Source organism: Rhinolophus sinicus, linkage group LG04 (assembly GCF_036562045.2).
Source record: "Rhinolophus sinicus isolate RSC01 linkage group LG04, ASM3656204v1, whole genome shotgun sequence".
Taxonomy (NCBI): domain Eukaryota; kingdom Metazoa; phylum Chordata; class Mammalia; order Chiroptera; family Rhinolophidae; genus Rhinolophus; species Rhinolophus sinicus.
Genome location: NC_133754.1, coordinates 6,464,074 through 6,481,798, shown reverse-complemented (window position 1 = coordinate 6,481,798; position 17,725 = coordinate 6,464,074). Strand labels below are relative to the sequence as shown.

Genomic DNA, 17,725 nt, shown 5'->3' with positions numbered 1-17,725 from the left:
TGGGAGACTTCCAGGACGCTTCAGAATCCCATTGGATTATATTTCTGTCAGGCAGTGATGGGCAACTTTGCTCGTGGTTGGAGAAACAACCAGAGATCAACAAAGGACGAATCAGAGATGCTTCCTTTCCATGCAATAGTGTACCAACCAGTGTGACCTCCTCCAGGTAATGCCAGGGTTTCAGAGGTCCAGGTCAGAGGTAGTCGGGGAACCTGGCGCCAGCCCTGAGCTGACATAGCACAGGGCGAGGAGGCAGACGCTTGGGAGGAAAGTTCATCTCCCTGCAGCAGTGCAACACAGCAAAGGGTAAATGAGTGGGCACGGGGCTGCCTGCCCCAGCCTGGCCATACCCTGCTCAACTTTCTGCCCAGTGTCTCCTCTGGGCCACCCTCTGCAGCTTGGATGGAAGCCAGGAGCTGCTGCAACCGCGCAGGAAGGCAGGTAATGTGCCCACTCTGCTCTCCTTTATGGATCCACACCCCGGAGCTGCAGGGCGGACTCAGCCCTGGGCGGGGCCTCCTGCTCACACAGTCCCCAGGTACCTGCCAGGGAGCTGACCTGGGATCCCCTTTGTCCCCGCTCACTCTCTACCCAAGCACTCACTAGTCAGTATGAGAAGCAACTGGGTGGGAGCGTGGGTAGCCAGACGGGCCCAAGGTTCAAGTCCCCGATCTTACTCTTACGCAAGTTCCTTGGCACCTCGGGGCTCTGTTTCCCAGATTATAAAATGAAGCGGATTGTCGTGATAATCACACCTGTGGTTCTCAGCTCTAGCTGCCCATCAGAAGTCTCGGGGGAGCCTTAAAATGCCAGTGCCTGGGCTCCACCCAGATCAATAACATCAGTTTTTAGAGGGTGGGCCCAGACATCAGTATTGTCAAGCTCCCTGGATGAGTCATACTCCTAAGGGCACCCAGGTGTCATCGCTGCACTAGAAGTAATGCATGCATGTAACCTGAAAGGTCTACCGCCTTCAGAATGTGCTATACCATTAACGTGACACCAATGTTCCTATTACTGCTGCCCTCAGTCTTACTTCTGCCAAGAAAGGAAGTCTGCTGGTGGGGAAGTCTGCTTGCTTCTAAGTTGTAAATAAGGAAGCACACATAAGCGGATCCCTAGCCTCTAAGCTGCTCAGTGACACAGCCAGAGTGACTTAGAACAGCCCATCCTTCACAGCTGTGAAGACCCGAGTCCCTTAAAATACATGCATGCACGCACTCACTCACTCACTCGCTCACATCTCCGTGCCGTGACCTCTCGTCCAGTCTGTGTCTGTCCCAATGGAAACATTTCCAGCTGGAGCCCAGTGCCCTCATTTCCAGGTACAATGGTCTGGGAGACAGCTGTCAACTTCTGCACCTTACCTTTCCTCTGTAGTAAACAAATGAGTCACGCTTGGTTCCAGCAGCCCTGGCCCTTTCTGTTGGTGACTCAGGCTGTTGAGACAATGGCCTTGATGCTGATGAGGGAATCAGAAAGCTGGGCTTGACACTCTTTAAAGTTATCTTTGTTTGCTGATTGTTTGTCTAGAGCGACTGCTGTTGAGTTATCCCTGGCTTTTTTAGACCCCTGCAGGGATAAGCATAATTAGAGTGAAAGGAGGGCAAGCCAACCTTCATTAGCTGAGGGAAGCAATGGGTCAAGTACATTAGCACAGATAAGTGACAGGGGTAGACAACTCTAAGTTCCACTTTAGATATCAGTTCCCTTCTTTTTCCAAACTAAATACTTTCCAAGTGTCGTTAGCAGAAGGACATGTTAGAAGTTCAGTTTCCTACCTGTCCCATCCCTATCTGGATGGTGGTACAGGGCTAACGTTGGGTTTAAGCCAAATACGTAAATTTCTCTCAAATCTACCCACTTCTTTGCCTGCAAACCACCAAAGCTGGGCCAGAGTCATCAAGAGAGAATGCATTAAAGCCTCTTGCCAGGTTCCCCACATTCTCTCTTCCCTATAGAGCAGCCAGAGTGGTGCTTCTTGATCTCAGATAGCATCATTTTCCTCCCTTACTTGAAACCCTTCAGTAATTTCCCCATCGCTCTCAGGATCAAACCTCACCCTCTGCCATGGTCTCCAAGTCTGAATGGCAGCAGGATCTGGCCACCACCCACCTTCCCACCTCTTCTTCTTAAGGCAGCTGGAGACATCCCAGCCCCAGGCTTCTTCTCCTTGCAGGTCTTGGAACCACATTCTTCCACCCACCTGGACACTTTTTCCAGGGTCACTAATGTCTAGAACCTTCAGTTTTCAGCTCAAATTTCACTTCCTCGGGGAAGCCTTTCCTTCCTTCTCCTATGAGTTCCTGACACACGACTTGCTCACATGCTGACTTTCCCATCCTAACACTTCTCAGGCTTTGTTGTTACCATTTAAGTTCTATGAAGAAGGGACCCATCCACACTCCTCTCTCTGCCCTTTTCCCCTCTGGTCTTAGCACCTAGCAGGTGACTGCATTCCAAATGAACCCTGTGAGTAACTGCCAAAGGCGGTTATTTGTGATCCCTCAACAGGTCCACTGGGAGAGGTCAAAACAGCAGAACTAACAGAGGAGGAGAATATTGTTCAAAGAAAGAGCAAGACATGTTACCTCTTCACATAGCAATCGAAGAGCCAATAGCTTCCTGTATTGTCTAAGCTCCCTACTTATGTGTCAGATACAGTGTTAGATATTTTTTAACAGCTTTATTGAGATAAAATTGGTATATAAAAAAGAAAAACCACAATGATATGTATCACCTCATACTAGCAGTTAGGATAGCTATTATCAAAAAAAGAACAAAAGACCAGTGTCAGCAAGGATGCAAAGAAAAGGGGAAGGGGACCCTCATGCCCTATTAGTGGGATGTAAAATGCTGCTGTGGGAAACAGTATGAGGGTTCCTCAAAAAATTAACAATTACTGTTCAACCCAGCTATCCTTCTGGGTATGTATCCAAAGAATGTTAGTATTTTATCTATATGAAATATGCACTTTATTGGTGCTATTTTTCAAAGACTTCTTTGCTAGACTATCAAAGAGGTGAGGCCACTGTTAACAGCTCAGAAGAATGGGCATGTAGTTGACAATTATTTAGTACCAACAGTGTGCCAAGCACAGCAACCCTGTGAGGTAGGCGTTATTATTCCTTCCATTTGATGAATGACAAAACCAAGAAGCACAGGGAATGAAGTCATTTGCCCAGTGCTGTAGAGCTGGGACACAGAGACCATATTTGAAACCAGCCACTGCTGTTCGGGGGCAGACACCTGTTACACTGTTTCTCTGTGGAACTGCCTAGCACCTTCCAAAGTTTCGGTCTCCTGTGTTTGTGAGAAGGTACCATGGCCTGAGCGTGTGCCGTGCAGCTACATCCCCCGTCCATAAATGGAGCCACCCCTAATGTCTCAGAACAGAAAAGGGTGGGGCTTGATTTCTGTGCTCTGTGAATTATTTCTGAAGAATTTCTTGTATTATCAGTGACTAAGTAATTGCGGCCATGAGGAGATAGAAAGGTGTTTCATTACAGGCGGTGTAATCTTTAACTGCATTTAAAAGGCCTGCAGCTCTGTGGCTTCCCACCCACTTTATGACCCAGAACTCTGCTGAGCTGAAAGTGCTCTGTGACTTCGGGGTGGTTGTTATCAGTTGACATAACCGAAAGTCCTCCTGGCGGGATCTGATGTGGTCCACAGTGTCTGGCTGTTTCCACGCCAGCCTCCTGGTCTGGAGAATTTATACGATGCTGTGCCTCTCCAATTTACATCAAGAGGACAGTGGGGATGTTATTACAGGTCTTTCTACTTTAATTAAATGTCCTACAAAGGGGTATCTGCTCTTTTTAGTTTTGCTGGTGCCTCTTGTACTCACTGACCCACTGCCGCTGAACAGGGTTATCGCCTAATTGTTAGAGGCACGTAGATGCTTTGGAGCCTCCTCTGTCCACAATATCGCAGTTCGTACTATTTGTTGGTGAGGTGTCCTCCTCATCATGCTTTTTATGCTTTGTGCTCCTGAGTTATTGAGGTCATGTTGATTTCCACTAATAAAATCACGTCCTCTATTTCTAAGTTTGGTAACAACTCCCGTCGTGATTAACTCTTTCCCAATTTCATAAACCTGAGAAATAGATTCTTCTACTACAAGGAGCTCAGAAATGCTACAGACACATCCCCCTTTTGGTAATAGCTCACTTTTATGGAGTGTCACACAGTCTACATGCACTTTCTGCTTTAATCTTCTCAATATCCTTATACATACTTACTGTTATCGAGTCCATTGTACAGATGGGAATGCTGAACAGATAGAACTCACTTGTTCATTTTTAAGTGACCTACCAGATGCTACACAACTAGTAAGGAGCAGAACTGGGATACAAACTCATGCGACTGACTGCAAGAGCCCACATGCTGACCACTGTGACACGCTATCCCCTTTACTCTCCTGCACTGGTTTTCACTGGAGTCGTTTTATCCATTATACTTGAACATTTGAATGCTTGCTTATCAAAAGTACGATCCTGAATGATTAGGATATATTTTCCAGCACCATTCAATTTCTGTTACACACATTCTCCCCTCACCCCCGGTGCACACACAACTGTGCCCACAGATAACCCCAAAATTCAGGTGTATGAATTTTGATGCATTTTCCTTTTCATTGGATCAAATTGTTCTCTTTTGCATACACAATTACCTTACTAGTTCTTCCAAGGTGATCTAGAACCTGTTGCTTGTAAGCCTTTTTAGAAATTAGGATGATCTTCCTGAAAAAGGAGCAATTTCCCTGAAAAAATATGGAACTCCAGAGAAAGGAATACGGGACTGGAAAGCCAAAGAAAACAGTGCTTGTTTCTTAAAATAGGTTGAAATAATGCTTGAGACCTCTTAGGTTTGATTTCATTTCACCTTGGGAACTAACCACATAACAGACTGGGTTGGATAAACATATCCTGTGCATCTCTTGGAGGAGAAGCAGTGCAGAATTTCCCTTCTAAAAATGATGGCAGACTGTGACGAATACCCGGCAGGTGTACGCAATGAGAAAAGCAAGAGACATGGGCTAAACCTTGCCCCTCACTAATTTTGCAACGCTGGGCACATCATGACCTCTTGGAGTCCTGGTTTTAATTTCTTCTACATGAGCCTGTTCATACCTGCTCTCCCTCTAGACTCTTCAAAGGGTTAAGTGAATAACATGGGAAAGTTGCCTCGCATGGATGGCTAGCACACAGTAGGCCCTCATGAAACATGGCACTCACGAAATGTGGCGTCTAAACCTAATCCATTACCGAGCTCACTTAACACTCCAGGAAGTGTCGGCATGGCCTGTAAGATGACTTGTGTTGCTAAGTCTTAGATCCTCAGATTTCCAGAGGTGAGATGGAAGTGAAGTTTCAGTCACTACACCATGAAAAGGAAAAGAAACAAAATGGGAAAAGAATTTATTTGAAGACTGTCAGAGAAAAAAAGTGGTAGTCCCTAAGAGTCATTTCCTTTCTTCTAGGTCCTGGATTTGGGGGTGGATTATTTTTGTTTTTTAATTAACTAAAGTTAGTATTATAACTTTTTTACAGTTGGTCTACTTAAGGTTAGAAGGAGTGAGGATAGATAAAAACTAACAATCATTCGATGCCAGGACAAAAAGTGTAAATCATAGTAACTTTATAGAATAAAATCCTCTTTCCCCCCTTAGGGACAGTGACTGTTATGTGGACAGAACCCAGAGAAAACACTATAACAGCACTGTTTGCTGAATAAAATTTCTATAACTAAATCAAAAGCATTATTGTCATGGGCCATCTACCAGGGCACAGAAATAACTTTGTTATTACAGGCTCAACTTTCTGGAGATGATTTTGTGAGAGGATTTTGTGAATGGTCATTTTTGTCTTTTTAAGATGAATGTTGAGGAATATACTGAAAAATCAACCATCATCTTCAGGCCATGTGCGACACCAGACTAAACACCTGTGTGATCTGTGTCTTTTTCCCCTGAGAAATGGGACTCTCTCCTATGTATCTGTGCTATTGTAATGAAAAAAAGTTACTTCCTGTCAAGCTGTGTAGTATAGTTGGTGGGGTGGACCCATCACGTTTGGTTTTCCAGGCCTGTGCCTTGTTCCTCTCCCTGGAAGCTTTCAGACACCTGAAGAAACCCATCCACAGGACCCCTGCTCCCAGTATGCTGGTCTTCCGAACAAGTTATTTTTGTTGCTAGTGGCTTATAACTCACTAAGAGAGAGCGGAAGATGATTCTGTGCCTCTGTGGCTATTTAGCTTCTCAAGAATTGTTTATGAAATAAAGCAAGACTGGAGGCAGTGCTCTGTCACAGTAAACGAGGATCAATTATTTTAATTGGCAAGAGCAACGTTGACTGGTGCTACAAGCAACCACTTGAAAGCACTGCCACTTCCCTAGCTGTGCTGCCTGTCTAAGTGTCATAGTAGATGCTGGATGGTGGCTTAAGTGTCATTTTGCATTTAGAAAGAAGAAAAGAAAAAAGAAGGACCTAAAATATGTCTGCTGGTATTCATTCATTCATTCATGAAATATTAATTGAGGGCATAGCTGGACAAAGTCCTGTGCTAGTTGCCATGGTGATCAGAGCCAGGACCAGGGTGAGGTGAGTGAGGCACTCGCCCCAAGCAAAGCGTTTAAGAGGGAGCCAGAAAACTCAAGAATCAAGATAACTAACACGTGAATGCAGTAATTGTTTTGAAAAATCAAAACATGCAACAGCAACAAAAATCCTTGATGAACAGAATATCAAAATCTCCAATAAAGCCAGAATCAGTAACAGTGATGGGCCATTTTAAAGCCTGAGGCTTAATTGAAAATTTTGATAACATGCTCATCGTGGATTTTTGCACTAACTTTTATTTTTTAAAATGTCACATAACAATGGTATTTATTTGACTGGGCTTCTGAGGGCCCCCTTAAATTTTGTGTCTGAGGCAAATGTTTCAATGATCTCGCATGGTCCCAGTCCTGATGGAGACAAGCACACCCTGCGGTCCAGGAGTTTGTAGTAATAATAGGACCCCTGAGTGTTCTATACCAATTACCACGTTACCAATGAAAAATGATGAATGCCAGGAGAAAGCTTGTGAAGCAATGTCAGAGGAGCTAAGAGGAAGGAGAGCTTGTGTCCACAGTGGGGGCCAGCGAAGGTTTCGGACAGGCTGTGTTTAAACTGGAGCTTACATGTTCTGTAATGGTAGAGAAGATCTCAGTACATACAAAGGTGTTTAGCACCGCTAATCATCAGGGAAATGCAAGTCAAAAACACACGCGCTATCTCCTGACACCCATTGTTATGGCCTTTATCAACAAGATGAGAAATAACAAGTATTTGTGAGGAGGTAGAGAAATTGAAACCCTCGTGCACCATTGGTGGGAATGTAAATTGGCACAGCCACTATGGAAAACAGAATGAAAGCTTCTCAAAAAATTAAAAATAGAACTACCATGTGATCCAGCAATTCCACTCCTGGGTATTTATCCAAAGAAAGCAAAAACATTGACTCAAAAAGATACAGGCACCCCTCTGTTCATTACAGCATTATTTACAATAGCCAAAGACATAGGAACAACTTAAGAGTCCATTAACAGATGAATGGATAAAGACAATGTGGTATGTAATGTAATATATCTATAGCTATAGCTATATATTCTATAAATGTGATATATATATATATATATATATATATACAAAATGTAATATTATTCAGCAATAAAAAGGAAATCTTGCCATTTGGAACTCCATGGATAGACCTAAAGGATATTATGCTGAGATAAGTCAGACAGAGAAAGACAAACACTGTACAGTCTTATTTATATGTGGAATCTAAAAACAACAAAAAACTGAGCTAATAGATACAGAGAAAAGATCGGTAGCTGCCAGAGGCTGGGGGTGGAGGTGGGGGTGAAATCGGTGAGGGGGGCGGTCAAAAGGTACAAACTTTCAATTATAGAACAACTAAATCCTGGGGCTGTAATGTATAGCACGGTGACTATATTTAATAATACTGTAGTGTATTTGAAATTTGCTAAGGGAGTAGATCTTAAAAGTTCTCATCACAAGAAGAAAAGTATTGTTACTGTGTGGTGATGGATGTTAATTAGATTTAACACGGTCGTCATTTCACTACACAAACACACACAGGTATATATAGGAGAAGATCCCAGACATCCAATCCAGCTTGTAAGTGAAACAAGAAGCATTGCTAGTTCAGAACAGGGGAAGAGAATATACAGGCCATAAACAGAGAAGGTGGCCAGGTGTTGATGAAAGTGTGTGTTTATACAGTGCACAGCATGTCTGGGAATCCTTCCCATAGCTGAGGAGGAGGCCTTGCGGGAATGGATTCATTTTACAAGGCTTTTACATAAACAAGACCCTCGTTCCAGTTCTGTGGATGGAGACAGAAGCTGGTGTGTGAAATAAAGTGAATAAATCATGCTTGTGAATAGTGAAGGAGGCGCCGTGTACCTATCCTCATTCATCAAGTGAATTCCCGCCTCACAGCCTGGTTTCTGACTCAGCAAGCAGGAGTCTGTCATGGTCAAAATCCGGGTGAATGTTCACGCCAGTGACAAAATCCTCACGTGCAAAACCAAAGTGTTAGAAACAGTAATTACACAAACACAGAGGAGAAAGCATGAATTCAGAATCTTCTAAAAATTCATATCCAAGATGGAAGCAGGCCTTACCTAGATGGTTTGATTCTAAATCCTATAGTTCTTTCAGGATCCACCTTCCTTTTTTTGTTTTGTTTTTTTCCTCCAGTTTTGCAGCTTCTTTTATGCATCCACCATCCTTTGTTTACTACTAACAACCTTCAATTGATCAGGCTCAGAAACAAATTTCAGGAGGTTGTTTGGAACCAATTCCCTGATTTGAATGGGCTGAGTGACTTGTGAATCTCTCCCAAAGAAGCCGAAGCCGGAGGGGCGGATAGCTGGCAGAGGGAAGGTGCTTGCTATGCAGAGTGAAAGGGAGTGTAAGAAATAATTAGTGGGGATCACATAACACACAGCGTCTAATCTGGACTGTTTGGGCCCAAACAGTGGTATGGTTACCACAAGCAATTATTTGTTGAATTAATAAATGAATAGCACAAAATCTGAAGATTGTATTTTTCTAAAATTAGCTCATAGTCATATAATATTTACTTGGGAGGGGGAGAATTAAGCCACCTGAAGCTGAAATCTGTGGCATTTGATGCTCCCAGAAGACATTCACATTCCTTTTCCAAGAGGAACCACGGTTTCTGCCTTCAACTGAATGAATTTAACGCCATATCCTCAAGGCTTTTACCTCACTCAGAAGCTCTACATTTTCAGAAAACCAAATGATCAAGTGACCAGATCAGAAAAAACAAACTATTTTAAGAATGAAAAAGTTGTGGCCTAACGTGTATCAATATACTTACTTTCCACAGAGTGATAGGAAATTGGTTTTCAGAGACTGCGAGGATGTGAGCATTGGAAGGGAGTGTGCACGTCACTGCTCCGGCAGTCTTCTCCTGGGGAGGCCTAGCTGCTCCCCTCACCTATAAAACAGACCAGAGGGGACGGCCCTGACTAAAATGAGGGAGGGGCTGAGAACCTCAAATCGTGGCTTCCTCCTAACTCCAAAGAAGCCAGCTTAAAAAAAAAAAATAATAAGTCCCTGAAGATTTAAAAAAAAAAAAAAAATCCCCAAGGAAACGGGAGCCCAGAAAGTTCAGATAATTTGCTTCAAGTCACACAAATGTAAGGAACAGGTTTGGGAAACCGCTCCTGAGTCCAGGTTCCCAGCTGCTCCTGCTGTGCTTACCAATAGGACACCAAATGCAAAGGGAGGCATTTCCCACAGCAGTGCGTGCATGCCCACGTGTTCGTGGTTTGGCCCTAATAGGACTTAGATCAGTGCCCTCCAACCTTTGTCCTAACAGGACCTATGCACAGTGTCTGTGAGGCACCCTGAGCTAATGGCCAGAGGCCACCGGCCCAGGGACTCAGGTGGTTGTGGGTCAGGCCTGGCCACACTGAGGGGTGAGATGTAACCCATCGCGGTGGGGAGCACAGGCTGGGAAGCTCCAGGCTCTGCAGCCTGGCTCACTACTCCTCCAGGGACAATACAGAGAGGAAAAGACTGGCCTGACTATGTCCTAGCTGTGCCGTCAGTGCCTGTGAGGTACCGTTTTCTAGCACTTGTTCAGGAGCAAGTTCTATGCGGCTGGGACAGGCCTGTGTGCCCAGCAAAGTCAACTGAGCTTCACGATGGTGAGGCAAGTTGCCATATTATGTCCACTCTACACACTTTCTTAGCCCCTGTTTCATCGAAACCCTAGTCTAAAGGCTGCGGTGAAGATGAAATTGAAAGAGGTCATGAAATAACTGTGTGATCAGTGCTGTCAAAGACAGGTCAACCAGGTGTGGCCAGAGCATGGGGACGCCTCATGGAGGAGCCATGTCTGGACTGTCTCTACAAAGATGAGTCAGGTTTCACCAACTAGAGAAAGAGAAGACGCCACCCAGGTGAAGCCACAGACTGCACAGGGGAAGGATTTTCCCATCGAGGTGGGAACATTCAAGCCTTGTTCAGGGAAAGGTTTGCTCTGTGGTTTCCAAAGGAAGAGAGCCCAGGAAGAGGCATACTGGAGAGACAGGTGAGCCCAGACAGGTGAGTCAAGCGTGCAGTGCCGAGAAGACTGGACTGTCCTCTATGCATTCCTAAGACCAGACATGAGACATGCACTGGGTGCTACGCACTATGGTAGGGAGGTGTTGGGGATACGAATGTAAAACGAGTCTTGGAAGTAAGAGAGAGATGTAAAGAAACGAAGTGTCCTAAGTACTATGGTTGAAATCTGTATCAAAAATAACAGGTAAAAAGCAGGCGTGGTCAACTCTATATGGAGCTTAGGAATGTCTCCAGGGGTGAGGCGGGAGGGGGCATCCAAGTTTAAGACATGCAATTTAAGAAAACAGGACTGCTGAGCCAGGAACACGATCAGAGCTGCGTTTTAGCAAGATTACCCTGGCTGGGTTGTGTGGTATGTTTTTGGAGAGAGGAGTAATTGGAGACAAGCATCCCAGCTGGGAGGTCATTACATGGCTCAGGAGAGAGAAAATGAGGGTAATGGCAGCAGTGATGAAAAGAAAGCCATCAGTGGAGTTGGCTGGTCCAAGTGTCAAATCAGATAAAGCCTTGCATAGCAACTCCCTACAACAAAGTCTAATTCACATAATTAACCTATGAGACCACAGTGAGGTCTGTTTTTTCTGCCAGCTATAGAGGAGTACCACCAAAGATTGATATAATCCAGGCACTCCGACTCACAAAACTTTCCCCATCCCTGTAATTATGAACTGTCATTTATCCACTCAATCCTAAATAAATGACTCCTCTTTCTAAATACACCCCTTTTAAGCCCATCTCCTGGTATTTTGACTAAGAACCTTTTTCAGTATCCCTCCACTCTTTGTTTCCAAAGTAAATAAATCTTGCCAAAGAAGATTTATGGGAAATAGGGTAGTAATCTTCAAATTATTTGAAAATTTAACCATGAGGCTCAGATACATTTTTTGTGTGTGTAAATGGAAGAACAAACCTTTCTGCCTCTGACCCCCAGGAGCTTGCTATACGTAATGATAACAAATCCAATGCATCTCTCAGCAACCCCACATGCACTCTCATACATATTATAGCTCAGAGATGAGTGGACAAAGGTACTTTCAAGAAATGAACCTGGAGAGCAGAGGTGGAAGAAGCTTGGAGAAGCTGCCAAGAGGGTGGCCTCTGGAGAAGCCTTTTTCTTCCACAATATGTGAGAAGGTTCCTGGTGATGGGTGGTGGAAGGGCGGGCATCTGGGCTATATTTGGATCAGTGAATGTGATTTGTGCCTAAAATGGGGCAATCACTACATAATCATCACTCAATAAATATTTATGGAACTGAATTTCAAGCGGGCAGATTTTAGATAACTGTAGGGATAAACTTTCCAACTATTAGAGCTGTCCAACCATGATGACTGGAGAAGCAAAACAGCTCTAACCATCTTGTCCCTCTTCTCCTTCTGTCCTCCTTTCCCTTCTCTTCCTCTTCTTCTTTCCCTCTCCTCCTCCTCCCACTCCTTTTCTTCTTCTTCCCCTTCTCTAACAGCACGACCAACAGGATTGCAGTCATCACTTCATGAGAAAGACCATCCTGGAACTCCAAGAGATACAAAGTCTCAACTGCCAGGAAAATGAATGACAATTTAGTGTGTGTGTGTGGGGGTGGGGGGAGCAGAGACTAGAGAACTACTGTAGAGATAATAATAGAAATTAGAGTGAGATACAGACATTTCTGCTTGTTTCATGACAGAAGGGTTCAAAGGAAAACTGAGTACATCTCATCTGATTGATAGAATCAGGAGAGAGGTTTTTGGAGGATGAATAGTACCTTGAAGGATGGGTAGCATTTTAATGAAATGCAGAATGAGTGGGCAAAGAGATATACAGGCACCGGTTATCCATTATGTTTTGGCTGAGGGATAGGGTGCAAATAGCAGAAAGCTTGTTGGGATCATATGACGAGGTGTTTTAGGAGCTGAGCTGAGGAGTTTGCACTAGATCTGGGTAGCTATTTAGAGTTTTCTTACAATAAAATGATAGCATTAAACTATATTTTGGGAACACACATCTGGCAGCAATGAGATGAAAATATTATAGGGAAAAGAGAAAAGAGGCAGGGAACCAAGGGGTCAGAAAATCGTCCAGAAGGAAGATAATGAGGACCTACACTAAAGATGGAGAAAAGGGAACCAATATGAGAGAAATAGTGAGGTATGAGGGAGACACTCACATGACTCTGAGATGGTGAGTTTAGGTAACTCTAGGTTAGTTAGTTCCTACTGATGGAAACAGAGCACAGAAAGAACCATCACCAAAAAAAGAAAAGATGAAAAACAATACAATGCAGAAAACTTGCTCCTTTGGAAATATGTCAAAATATATGCCCACCATGCCTGCTTCATTTAGATTTCAAACACATCTGAGTAGCAGCTTTTTGATATCTTGCGTGTAGCTTATTACAAATAATGGTGGAACTGCTGAAGTTAGCAGAAGATGTACTGCTTTACATAAATGAGTATGGATTCAAAATTATGGCTCTAATAAGCACACGATATTTGCTCACATTCTTATAGGTCTTCTTGAGTGGAAGAGAAAGGAATGTGGATGCAGCACATTTATCGGAGCCTTGAGCACACTCACGGGAGCGTATCAGTCATAAGAATAAAGCGTGCCAATTACTCCACATGTGAAAAGTAAGAGAACCACTGGTTTAAGAGATGAGAGCCTGAAGATTTCTTGGAATAATGTCAAAAAGTGTTGAGGGAAGAAGGGAGAAGTAATGTGATTATATTGTAGGCCCAGGTCAGCTGAGCTCTTGGTGTTTTGTTTGTCCATCTAGCACTTACTTAGAAGTACCTGACCTTCTCCCTTTTCCTTACACACATCAAAACGAATGATTCGAGTCTTAATAACAACTCATAACTCGTATCAATTCCTGGCCTGGAATTTGACTTAATCCAGATCCATCTTCAACACACAGGAGCAAATTATGAATAATAGGAGTTGGGTTTTGGAGGCAAGGAGTCCTAGGTTTGAAGCCGGCTGCCCCCGTTGGCGACTGTGACATGAGTAACTTAACTAAATCTCTGTGTGTCAGTGTTTTGATCTCTAACAGGAGGATGAGAGCACCACCCTCAGAAGATGGTGCTGGGGACGGGAAGGCACGATGGCTGTCCTGCATGGGGCTGACAACAGGAAGTGCTCAGCGAAGACTGATTCTTTCCTGCCTCCCAGCCCATCCCCAGAACTGTGGTCAATAAGCTGCTCCAAGTCACAGGTGGACAGGAAAGGTAACCAGTCTTGCCCAACTGTTTCACAAGAGAAGAAGGGAATTTTGCTTTAGACACAGCTTTAAGGAAAAACATTATTTCTCTCAACTAATATGAACATATTTAAAATTTGAGATGTTGGCTAAATCTACTCTTAATATTGTGTTTTAAAAATTAAGCCAGAGCAGACCGGAAAGGAAGACTCTGCAGACACGCTAGCTTAGCCATACTGCTTATCCCATGTACTTTCTGCTCAGAGATTAACTGTAACCGTTTCATTTTATTTCACACATTCCCATTTAAAATAGTGTGTGGCTAACCTAATGCACTTAACATAGCTATTTCCTGTTTGGTTTTCCATTTCTATTTAAATACGATCTAAGATACTGCACTATTCCTTGTGTGAGCAATAGCCAGTAATTGTAATTTTCCTTTGTACACTTACATAAGAAATGGCCCACATGGCATCTGATTCTAACCAGTTGTATGACCTTGGGAAATTTACTTATCTTCCATGGTCTCAGGTCTTCAGCTGAGAAAATAGGTTTAATAATGTCCCATTGTTATGAAAATTTGTTGTTGGGAAGATTGAGGTATATGCATAAATTTCCTAGCATAATCCCCTTCCCAGCTTCCTGTGATAAGGCAAGATAATAATAATTCAGATTTTGAATGTACCAGAATGATTTTAAGTACATTTTGCACACTAACTCTTACTCTTCTCAAGGACCTGAAGAGCTAGGAACTATGATTATCCCCATTTTACAGAAGAGAAAACTGAGGCACAGGGAGTTTAAGGAACTTGCATAAGGTCACTTACAAGTAAAGCAGGGTCAAGTCCAGGCAGTTGTTTCCAGAGGCTGGCTTCATGTGCTCTATGGCCCTTGTCAAATCTGGGTTCATGAAATTAACATTTTTGGATGAATCCATATGTCTGTGATCCATACATTTTTGTGAAAGAATGTCAGGACTCTTTCAGTATAGTCAATGTACTGGAGAGAAGTTTAAAATTTCTTTTAGTTTGCTCTCTTATTGCAGGTAATACTGTCAGACCCACATCAAGTCAGTAGATGGCTGCCCAGCCACCCCCCCCCCTACTTTGTTAAATGTGCTCTTAATTTAACTAAGGCATCAGAGAAAAACAAAATCTGTCCTTTGAGTCTTAAATGAATTGGCCCACATTCCCATCTGAGGGGGGCTTGCATCCTTCCTGTCTCCTGGATTTCGGATACGTAAAGAAGGTGTTGCCTTATGATATTGCTGGTCAAGTTCCAATTCTTCCCATTGAAATATTGACTCTGTGTCAATATGCGAATTACCTCATTGTTCACTGTGGGCTTTCTCTAACATGCGGCTCTGGATATAGAAAATCCACAAGGGTCCCTTATTTTCACACACACACACACACACACACACACACACACACAGTTTTTGTATGTACTTCATTGTAATTTGTAAGTACTGTATGTCCTTTACTGAAGACTAGATAGAGAGGTTTACACCATACCAATGTAAACAAGTAAAACAACTAAAATTGATATGGTATAATATTTTTTTCCATCAACTGATGGATACTACCATGTAGTTCAACACTTTCCCTTTCCTTCTACCCCCACTCTCACTAACAAAAAGTATTATGCCTTCGTTTTCTTATACAGAGCAATTTAACCCTCTCTTTATTCTTTTTCTTCCATAACATTCCTGGGCCTAACCATCATGCTCAACTGTTCACATCAGGCCGGCTAATCAATGTAGGAGAAATTCTCAGGTCAGCTGCTAAGATGGTCAGTTTTTACCCCATTCTGTTACATTAACCTTGTCCACAGTCCAAGTGTGAAATGCATCTCTGTGCACAACCAACTTCGACAGTTAGTTGCCAAGTGCTAATATCCCACCTTAAATCTCCTTCTTATAACTCGAGGCAGCCCCCTCTTGTCTCACATGCAGAAACCCAGAGTACAGGATTCATCCAGCTTCACATTATTGCATCCCAGAGATTGCCTGCTTCTTAAGGAAGAAGTTGTTTTGAATTTACCCCTATTCCTGAGACCATTGGCGGGAGGGGAAGAGATGGAAGTGAGGCAAGAGAAGCAGTTACCTGGGAGGGCTCTCAGCACTGGGGGGTGAGAAATGAAGGGTGCCGATGGAAGGACGAATGGGTGGAGTTTAGGAGACACCACTGGAGGCAAAGCAGAGAAGAGAGCGTGGCAGAGACAGACCCAGAAGCTTCATTAGGCTGGGAGCCCTACAAGAATAACTTGGAGATGGAGAACCAGGTCTACTCAGTGATCACCCGTTTCATCCTTTGCTGCCATTTTTCTTTCCTGTCCTCTATTTCTTTTACCTCATGGCAGCTTTTCTAATTAATATATATTTAACACCCAGCTTGGGGTGGATATTTGTTGAACAGACTAAGAAGAAAAGACTGGAACCTACCCTGGAAAATTTTGGGGGTCTTTCCCAGAGACACTTGCTGGGGAACTTTAAAGCCAGTGTGAAATCCATTTAGCCCAGATTCAGTCCCACCCATCTTCAAACTGGGTAATGAAGAACATAATAGGAATTAGTGAAATTTCCAGTTATGCCAAATACAGGGACTTCAGCGCACAGTGGGAAGAACGTATTTGTAAATGTTTAAAATGCCTCAAGAAGTTAGATGTTTACAAAGCCCTACGATACTGCCAGCCCCTGGGAAGGTGGATGGTCTGAGCGCTGAAGGAGGGCACCCAGCTGCTGTGAAGTCTTCCAGCACCACCTCCGAGCCGATGCCATCGGCCAGTTTCTCCTCATGGAAACCATTTTGCCATCAAAGAAAAATTCTATGTTCCCCTCATTTAATTATGTGGACATTTGCTAAATTAAATGCACTAAAAGGCTGGAAGCCAACATCTACAAAGGAGAAATTTCAGACTCCTCTGTTTTCTGCCTGTCTGCGCTTCCTTGAAAACAGACACCAGGCGATGGAAAATGTGGTAAAAGTTTTAACGTTCGTGCTCAAAGGAAAAACACCTTTCCTTTCCTTTACATTGGCCAGCTGTACCTGGCAAGGCAAAGACCAGCTGAGTGAAAAGTCACTTGTGTGAAATCCAGCTGAGCTGTCAGTTGAGCTCAGCAATCAGTGACTTGGAAACAAACAAAAAAATCAGAGGAAAGAAACTAGCTTAAGGTATATTACTTTTCTGGTGTTAGACTATATACCGAGGGTGCCAAAAAAATGTATACACATGACTTGTATTCATCTTTCGTTATCAGTATATATTGAGTATTACAATTTTAATACAGTTTTTTCCTTTCTTAAAATGTGTACACATTTTTTGTCTCTCTCTCGCTCTCTCTCTCTCTATATATATATATATTATCTATATGTAATATAGAATATATAATATTCTTTTCTAATACCAAAATACATAGTCTAACACCAGAAAATATATATATTAAAAATATATATATATATTTTCTGGTGTTCATATACATATGTACATATTTACTTTTTTTTGAACTCACAATAAGTAGGTCATTCACCTTCAAAGAAATGTTCTCAAGGAACTACCCCAAAGTATACAATTTTATTTTATATTATGTTAATGCCTGGCACATAATACAAGAAAATTAAAAGTAGTGACAACAATTCTCAATCAAGTAGGAGATCCTCACCCTCAAATTTCCAATGTGATGCCAGTGCTTGATGAAGCTGAGGAGAGGAGGCAGGAGATAGGGGCGCCCAATGATTCCTAGAAGTCTTCTCTCTCATTTGGCCAGAAAGGAATTTACAGCTTTGCTTGAGCCTGAAAACGTGTGTCCCAGGTGGGAAAAGAACTCTGGTTGTGAGGAGAGGAGGTTAGTCTACTCTTAGCTTTTCCACATGGC

General features: G+C 43.1%; 1 long non-coding RNA gene across 2 annotated transcripts; it reads left to right on the top strand.

Moving 5' to 3' along the window:
* Positions 1-304: 304 nt before the first annotated feature.
* Positions 305-17,163, top strand: LOC109457122 (uncharacterized). 2 transcript variants are annotated; one of them, XR_002138967.2, is made up of 4 exons: positions 305-441; positions 13,163-13,282; positions 13,705-13,879; positions 15,806-17,163. It is a non-coding gene; the product is annotated as an uncharacterized LOC109457122 (long non-coding RNA). The 2 variants fall into 2 exon arrangements; XR_012495435.1 differs by having other exon boundaries at positions 13,687-13,879.
* The last annotated feature ends 562 nt before the right edge of the window (positions 17,164-17,725 follow it).